Source organism: Hemiscyllium ocellatum, chromosome 18 (genome assembly GCF_020745735.1).
Source record: "Hemiscyllium ocellatum isolate sHemOce1 chromosome 18, sHemOce1.pat.X.cur, whole genome shotgun sequence".
NCBI lineage: Eukaryota > Metazoa > Chordata > Chondrichthyes > Orectolobiformes > Hemiscylliidae > Hemiscyllium > Hemiscyllium ocellatum.
Window position 1 is genome coordinate 25,722,964 of NC_083418.1, and position 8,900 is coordinate 25,731,863.

Genomic DNA, 8,900 nt, shown 5'->3' on the forward strand with positions numbered 1-8,900 from the left:
GCTGGTGTGCTTTGTTCTGCATGTGCACAAAAAACCTCTGTGCTGTCTGTGCATGAGCCAATGCCAATTGCTGACAGAGTCGCTTTCTGTGAGAGGTTTTGTATGGAGAGCAGCTTTCTTATATTTTTTGAAAATGCACGTTGTTAAATTTTTGTTTCATTAATGATGAATTTATACTTATATTCAGGCTGTATTATACTTTGCATTAGGCTTTCAGGTGATTGAGCCATTGAGATTTTTTTTGCTGGTCTGCCCTGAACCCCATAGGCCCTATTATTTATAATAAGCAATTTTCTATTAAGCGAGATTTCACTGGAATGCAACTATGGCATTATAGGAGAATTACCTGTAGGTGGATGTTTGATTGGCATGGACAGAATGGGCCAAAGGGAATCTTTTCATCCTGCAAAAAGCTCCAGGATCCATGACTCTAAATGTGGCTTTTAGAATATACCATCTCCCAAGAGGAGATAACAAAATACCTTATGAATTTCAAACTGATTTTTGATTCTACCTTTCTGACCTGGGTTTTCCTCAGGGGGGTTTCTTTTTCTTTAAACACATTCCTTTTGTGAAGGGAAAGAGTAGCCATTATGAATTTTAATTAATGGCCATATTTCAGGCAGACACGAGTGCAAATGTTGATAAGCATTTCACTTTATATGTAAAGTGTCTCTCCATGCATGACTTTGTTTAATGGCTTTAAGGTTGAGAGTTTACTGAATTATTTTAATTTTCTTGGCCACAGAAGTTGGCCATCTGGGAGATTTTCCAGATATTTGATATATGAAGGTCCCACCTTAAGTATCTCTTTTTTTTAAAAAAAAAACTTCCAAAAATTAATCGAGCGATGTGGTTTCTTCTAAAACAAAATCTCAGAGAATAGTTCTCAGATTATCAGCAAACGTTTCTGGATGTATTTTGAAATTACTGTTTTCTATGTTCGTGAGATGACTATTATTGTTCTATTATTTTACTGGAAAATGTTTGGGAGCATTTAGCACTACTTTCTTGAAGATGATTTTTTTTTAGAAAAAGAGAAGAGCCAAGTGAAGTACCAAATGTTAGAAGAGAAGTTCTGGAGTGTATACACAGGTCTACTTCCAAAGGCAAGAGACATAAATCAGGATTGGGGAAGCAAGGCTGTTGTCCTTGAGTACACACAGAGCAGGGTCTCTCTGACAAGAATATAATCTCCAAGGTTGGTGCAGTGGCACAACTGCTGATTGTAGTGCTCGTTACTGGGCACATGGTGGTTCAGTAGTTAGCATTGCTGCTTCAGTGACAGGGAGCTGGGTTTGATTGCAACCTTGGGGGACTGTCTGTGTGGAGTTTGCACATTCTCCACGTCTGCGTGGGCTTTCTTCAGGCGCTCGGTTTCCTCCCACAGTCCAAAGATGTGCAAGTTGATTGGCCAAGTCCAATTGCCCCTAGTGTCCATGGGTGTGCAGGCTAAGTGGGTTAGCAGAATTGCAGGGATGGAATAGTGGAATGGCTATGGGTGGAATGCTCTACGGAGGGTCAGTATGGACTTGATGGGCCAATTGACCTGTTTTCACATTGTAGGGAGTCTGATGATTCATTCCCAATGTGAGCTGTACTGACATTTTCAGTTCTCCAAGAAACTAACTGGATCTCCATATACATGAACAGGAAACTAAAAGCAGCAAAATAACATTGTAAAAAGAAAAAAGGAACTTTGAATAGGAATTGGAACATTCACTTGGCAAATTTGAGAGATAAAAGTTTATTTTAAAATTGGCTTAATAACTAATGAATCATTTACTCTAACTATAACATTAGGGTCAGCTCTGTCCATGAATTTGTATTAATCAGATTGCCAATAGATATCCAGGTTTGTCTGTTTGAAGGTGTGACCATTTAAAGGGGTTGGAAACAGCAATACAAGAGCTGGAAAGTTGAAATTCTCACTGATTTCCAACAATGGCAGGCTCCCCAATGCACCTTTGTGTTTCCGCCTCGAGGGACGAGCAAGAAGTTTAATATTTCCATTCTATTCTGCACATACCTGACACCCTGTTGTTTCACTTAATTACAGAGGAACACTGATAGTTTTCCATCAACAGGGCCCTGCAAGGTGCACCCAATGGCAGCTTAACAAATAAAACCATAAGACACAAGAGCAGAAATTAGGCCATTCAGCCCATCATCCCTGCAATCATGGCTGATTGGGGTTGAGAAACCTCTATCCTCATAACCCTTGACAATCAAGAACCCTATCTATCTCCATCTTAAATATACTCAATGATCTGGCCTCTGCATTCCACAGATTCACCACTCTCTGGCGGAAGAGGTTTCTCCTTATCTCTGTCCTAAAAGATCTTCCCTTTAAGGCTGTGCCCTCAGGTCCTAGTCACTCCTACCAATAGGTGTATCTTCCCAACAGCCAGTCTGTCCAGACCATTCAGTATTCTGTATGTTTCAATTAGAATCCCACTACCCCACTTGCTCTTGTACCTAATAGCTTGACCAGTAAAATGCAAGTATCCCATATGCTTTTTTTTAAAAAAAGAAAAACAGAAACGAAACTGGTCTTGTCAAATAACAGTGGCTACAACAGCAGGTCAGAGGCTAAGAATACTGCAGTGAGCAACCCACATCCCAAATTCTCAAAGCCTGTCCACTGCACAAGTTAAGACTAGAGATGGATGACATCAAGCTTCTAGAGTGTTGTTGGAGCTGCATTCATCCAAGCAAGTGGGGGGTATTCCAAGACAAAAGGAGCCCACTTGATTGGCACATCTGCAAACAACCACTCTGCCTTCCACCATTTACAAGAAGATAGATCTTTAGATAGCACCTTCCAAACACACAGCTATTTCTATCTAGAAGAACAAGGGCAGCACCACGGAACACCACTGCTTGCAATTTCTCCTCCAAAGCCACTTACCATCCCAACTTGGAAATATATCATTCCTTCACCTGTCTCTGGATCAAAATCTTCGAATTCCTTTCCAAAGGTCAACCTACAGCACATGGACTGCAATGGCTCAAGGCAAAAGCTCACAATTACCCTCTCAAGAGCAGCTAAGAATGGGCAATAAATGCTGGCATAGCTAATGATATCATGCCCCACATGTGCATTAAAAAGAACCCTTCTACATGTCCTGCTGTCTTCAAGGGTCAATAGACAAGCACAAATGTTCTGCTGATAATTCCCAGTACCCCACTATTCATTGTGTACTGCCTTGCCTCACTCCACCCCAAATATCTCCTTGCACTTTTCATATTTAGATGCATTTACCCAAAGGAACAGATAAACAGCAGCTTAAGAAATGTTCATTTGAAAGGTAATGATGCAATATAACCAATTAAGTCTTGTGCTAAAATTAGCTACAGATTCTCGACACCATTCAGTAATCACCACTGAGAAGGAGGAAAAGGGAAGTGGTATTATAGACAGTATCTGGGATGTCTTCCAAAAAGGCATTCTAGCCATCAACCAACTATTAGCTTGGGGAGAAATCTACCCTGGTACTGAACAACGAAGCATCAATTCATTCCCAAAGGGTGCACTAAACTACAGAAACTAGATGCAATCTTTCCGTCAGATGAGGGGTTGTGACAACAAAGCTACATCTCTGAACATGCACTGCACCAACACTATTCTAATCTGTTGAAAATAAGTAAAACTTCTGCTATCACATTAGTTTCCATTTTGCACCACCCTTCAACAGCAAAAGGTGGGACACCATTCAAAAGCAGATTTCTTCACGTCAGTATCACTCTGATGTTGCTTAACTGGGATGAAATAGGTCGAGTTTGCCAATATGAACGAACAAAAAGAGAAGATTTAGTCACTAAAACTGAACAGAAATATTCCAAGTCAATGACATTAAAAATAGTTTAGGGAGATCCAAGATGGTGGCGACTCAGCAAGTCTGAGTCTACAGAGCCCTTCCCAAAACCTGGGAAAAGTGGGTTTCCTGCCCCCACCACACTTGCCAAACCACCCAAAAAATTTCTTTAATCTTAATTAGCTGCTGAATATTATATTTAAATAGTCTAATACTGAGTGGATAATGAGTAAATCAAAGGGACCCCACAGCTCTCAGAAAACAAAGACCCCTCCCCCACCCTCCTCTCCTCCGGCTGCAACTGATGTAAAAACAGGCCTTGTAGAGATGATTGCCAGATTGGAATCGACACTCGTCAATTTCATCGCAGAATCCCGACAGAGATGGAATGCATTCGAAGAAAAGCTGCAGAAACAGAATCAAACTATCGGAGAATTACAGGGCCGAGTGGAGGGGGCGAAACTAAAGGCCACGACCTCCAAGGCTGCAGCTCAAACAGCTGCAGAACAGGTGCGAACGCTCGAGCAGAGAATCAGGGCCTTTGAAATCTACATGGATGATATTGACAACAGAAATCGGAGAAAGAATATTCGGTTGCTGGGCCTTCAAGAACAAGAAGGGAAAGGACAGTTAGCAGCATTTCTGGAGCGATGGTTGCCCCAGCTTTTAAACCTGGGGGCTGAAACTGATCGGGTAAGGGTGGAGTGGGCCTACCAGGTCGCAGTACGCGGATCTGGCCCAAACCAGCGCCCACGCCCGGTCCTGTTCCGGCTGCAGAGTTATAGGGAGAGGCAGATACTCCTGGATGCCTCCAGAAAGCTTGGAAAGGATCCTAAAGCTATGATTCATGAAGGATCCAAGATTATGTTATTTCAGGACTTCTCCCCGGCTTTGGCACGAAGAAGGAAGGCGTTTGATGAGGTGAAGAAATGTTTAAGGGACTTAGATATTCAATACACCTTACGCTACCCAGCGACGTTATGCTTTACCCACGAAGGATCCGAGTATAATTTTAGATCATCGGAAGAGGCCAAGAAACTTTTAGACTCGGTTAAATAAATCGTAAGAGACAATTTATGTTGGCTTGCCTCTTCCACACTCCGTGGGGAGAAATGGATACTTTATTCTACTTTACTTTTGCCTCTGGGAGCGGGGTTGTCTTCCTTGCTATGTTATTATACTTGACTGTAATCTGTTGGAGTTGTAATTTTATAGTTATGTGTGTTTGTACGTGGCATTGATGCTATTAGATATACTCAGGTATGGGTGGGGAGGGGTGGGGGTGCGGCGCTCACTGTTAACTCTAGCTCGGTATTATATCTAAATCCTATTAAGGAGCGCCCGGGTCGAGGGTGGGACACTGTTTGGGAGAGGATATGGTGGAACGTTGGAAAGGTAGTAAGGCCCCCTGAGAACAAGGGGGAAGATCTCCATTCAAACATGTTTAATTTTTTTTTGTTCTTATTGTTTGGAAATAGCTTCCTTTTTATCATACTGTTATGAGTGTATTAGAGAACATTTTCTCTTATTTGAAGGATGTAAGCGACTCAACTATACACTCTGGATGATTGTGGATTAGTTGAATTTTGATGATTTTATATTTAAGATCTATTTTTATATTAATGTTTGTGCTTGAAAATTCTGCTTATTTTTGTAAATTTGTCAAAATGTTAAATTCCCAATAAAAATATCTATATAAAAAAAATAGTTTAGAAACAAAACAAAGAAACAGTTATAGGAAGGATTTCCCTGTTCTTTATGCAGAATTAAATCACTACAGATAGAAATTTGGTTAAAGAATATCTCAAGTATTATCCTAGCAAAGGTTTGTAAACTGCAACCAACATGGAATTCTCCATTTTGCTAACTGATTTGAGTACCTATACTCCCAAGCTAGTGCAACTCATAAAATAAAACAAAGAACTGTGGGTCCAGGAAATCAAACAAAAAACAAATTGCTAGACAGAGGGAAAAAAAAAATAAAACAGCAGGTCTGGCAGGATCTGTGAAGAGAAAAGTAGAGCTATCATTTTGAGTTTGGCAACTCTTCATCAAAATCGACCGAGATCAAAAAGATCGAATGGAGAGAGTTATTGGACTTGAAATGTTAGCTCAGTTCCTCGTTCCACAGACCTGCTGAGTTTCTCCAGCAATTTCTGTCTTTGTTTCAGGAAAAAGATCTTTGTGCATCCATGTAGAAAGGTGCTCAGTTCGCTGGAAATTGCACTCTATCGAGGAGTTCCTTCTTCACAGAAGGACCTACCTAGTGTGTGGTAGAAAAAGCTGTTTTGCACTTCAAACCTAAAATTTTCTTCGGTCTCCAGAAGTGTCATCACACACAACTGAATGGCTTTTTCCTTCCACTGCCAAGTCACCCGTGCTCTTTTTCATCTATTAGCCACCAGCAAACCACCCATAGTTCCAATTACTCTAATTATGTGACATGCCAGGCTAGGCATGGGCAATATAACTTCATTTCTAAATCCACATGTCACTAATTTCAATGAGGTTCACTCATTTTTAGCTATTAATAACTTCACAGAGCAGTCCTTAGGTTAAATCTTTTAACATTCATTTGAGATACAAATAAAATATCCCTCAGCTTAAAGCTGCAAGCATCAGATTTCAATGCCAGTCGTCTGCTTAACTTTTGCAAATAGCCAAATCTCAAAACAAATAAGCATTTAATTAATTTCCCTTAGATAACCGGTTTGTCCTTCAATCCAAAGTACATCAGCTTCCACAAAAATAAAAAACACAATATTTCAGGAGCAACCTGAAACAGTAGTCCTGCATTCTGCCACAGTGTTGTTGTGTGTGGCAGTTTATTACTCAGAGGTTGATATATGGCTATTCCTGTTAGAAAGTGACAATGATAAGAATGGCAGATCAAACTGTCACTTCCTCAACAATACAGGGCATTTATTTTTAAGATATGTTAAACAATTGTAGCTAAACAATATAATTAAAAATCTGGTACAGTTGTTAAGATGTGGGTGAACTATACCTTTTAAGAGAGAGTTAAAAAGCCAGCAGTAACAGCACCAAGTATTCTCAACAAGATCCAATGTAAAATGGGCTCCAGCTACTGGAGTAGCTGGTTTCCTGGAATTGACAAAAAAAAGCGAATTAGGCCAGTTTAACTTATACCCCAAGTTTGAATTTAGCATATTGACAATCTTAAAAGCCAAAATGACACAATCCGATGCTCTGGGATATTAGACCAAGGAGAATTGAACAGTTGGAGGAGAACAGCCCAGCTACCAGCAAATAAAAGACTGCCTGAAGAACAGCTCTCTTAAAAGTATCTTTATCGATTAGTAACCTGTGAAGCAGAATCCCTAAGAAGAAAAGACAAACACAGAAAGATCCAAATAGAAGAGCCGAAAGCTGCTTGCTTTTGAGATAAGTTTTGTTTTGTAAATCTTAATTGGGAGTATTATCAGACTAGTTTTATAGAAGGGAAGCTAAAAGATAGGTTAGAGTAAGGACTTGTGATTAGTTGTTAGTTGATTATTCTCTATTATACTTTAAGAAATAAAGTTGTTAATTTTTACATTAAGTAGTTCTTGGCCACTCGAATTTTAACAGATTACGGCATGGGATACTTTTTTTGTGTTGCTGGTTTAAATTAAGCAGGAGGGTTTACCCAATGCTGTAACACAGTAATGGAATGTACCTCAAGACAACTAGAAACAAGATAGGGTAACTAGCAATTCATAATGGTCTCATTCACTCAGGACTGGAGCAACCACAAGGCAAACCAAGGCAATTGCCTAGGAGTGGAAACACGGTGGGGGTGTAATGCTAAAGACTGCATGAAGTACCCATGAAACTACATAAATAATCAAAAACAGCTTCAGTAGTGGGGTTAAAAAGGTCAAGATCTACTGATATACATCCACAGGCATATGTGCGGATTTTCATGTATTTATGTTGTCTGTCTCAAATTTTTATACTACATCCCTTATTTTGAAACAATTTAGATCACAGTAGACCTGTGAATAATATCCGTGGCATTTAACCTAGCTGACTTGATCGTAATGGTTTTTTGCACAATAAATCATCATCATGAAGCTGTTGCAGGAGCACAAGATTACACAAAAATACAGAGAATATGAGCAGCTCACTGAGCCTGCTCCACCATTCAATACGGTCACAGCTGATCTCTTAGATCAGTGACATACCACCGTGTTCTCTCTTATATTCTTTGATGTCTTCAATATCTAGATATGTATCCATTTCTTTCATAAACATATTCAGTGAGTTGAACTTCACTGCCTTAAATGATACAGAATTCCAAAGATTCACAAATGTCTGAATAAAAAAAAACGTTTAACTCATCTCGGTCTGAAATCACCTACCCTGTATTCAGAGACTTCACCACCTTGTTCTAGGCATCTCCAGGACAATTGAAACAGAATCCCTGCATCTAGTTTGTCCAGACCTGTTAGAATTTTAGGTGTTTCAAAGCAGATTTCTTTACATTCTAATTGCCAGTGAATACAGACTTACTGGACTCAAATCTCTCTTTCTCTGATGCCCCTTGCCATTCCAGGAATCAGTCTGATGAACCTTCACTGTCCTCAAGGGAAAGGATATCTTCTCTTGTTAAGGAGACAAATCCTGCACAGAAAGAATATCTCATCATTGCTTTCTTCAACTGCTGCAAGACTCCCTTGCTCCTGTACTCAAACTCTCCTGTTATGAAGGCCATTTGCTTTCCTAACTCCTTGCTGCACCTATATGTTTGCTTTCAGTGACTTGCCCAGAAACACCAGATCCGTTTGCCTTCCAATATCTTATCTATCACCATTTAAATAATACTCTGCCATTGTTTTTTTCCCTACTGAAGTGCACAGAGTTAGACATATCCACCTTACAACACATCTGTCATGTATTTGTCCACTAATTCAACTTGTCTAAAATTGCCTCGAAGGCTTTTACATTCTTCTGGCTACTCACATGATCACCTATCTTTATGTCAAAGTGGTCAATATTATATTCAAATTCCATATCCAAACCGTTGATACACATTGTGAATAGCTAGGACCCAAACACTGACCTCTGTGGTACCCCACA

At 39.9% G+C, this 8,900-nt stretch overlaps 1 protein-coding gene across 1 annotated transcript in view; it reads right to left on the reverse strand.

Annotated features, from left to right (window-relative positions):
• Positions 1-8,421, reverse strand: part of cracr2b (calcium release activated channel regulator 2B) — a 106,763-nt gene extending 98,342 nt beyond the window's left edge. Inside the window, exons 1-2 of the mRNA XM_060839172.1 lie at positions 8,334-8,421; positions 6,826-6,923 (exon numbers count right to left, since the gene is read on the reverse strand). The gene's annotated coding sequence lies outside the window, so the exon portion shown is untranslated. The remainder of the gene's footprint in view (positions 1-6,825; positions 6,924-8,333) is intronic.
• Between the last annotated feature and the right edge of the window lie 479 nt (positions 8,422-8,900).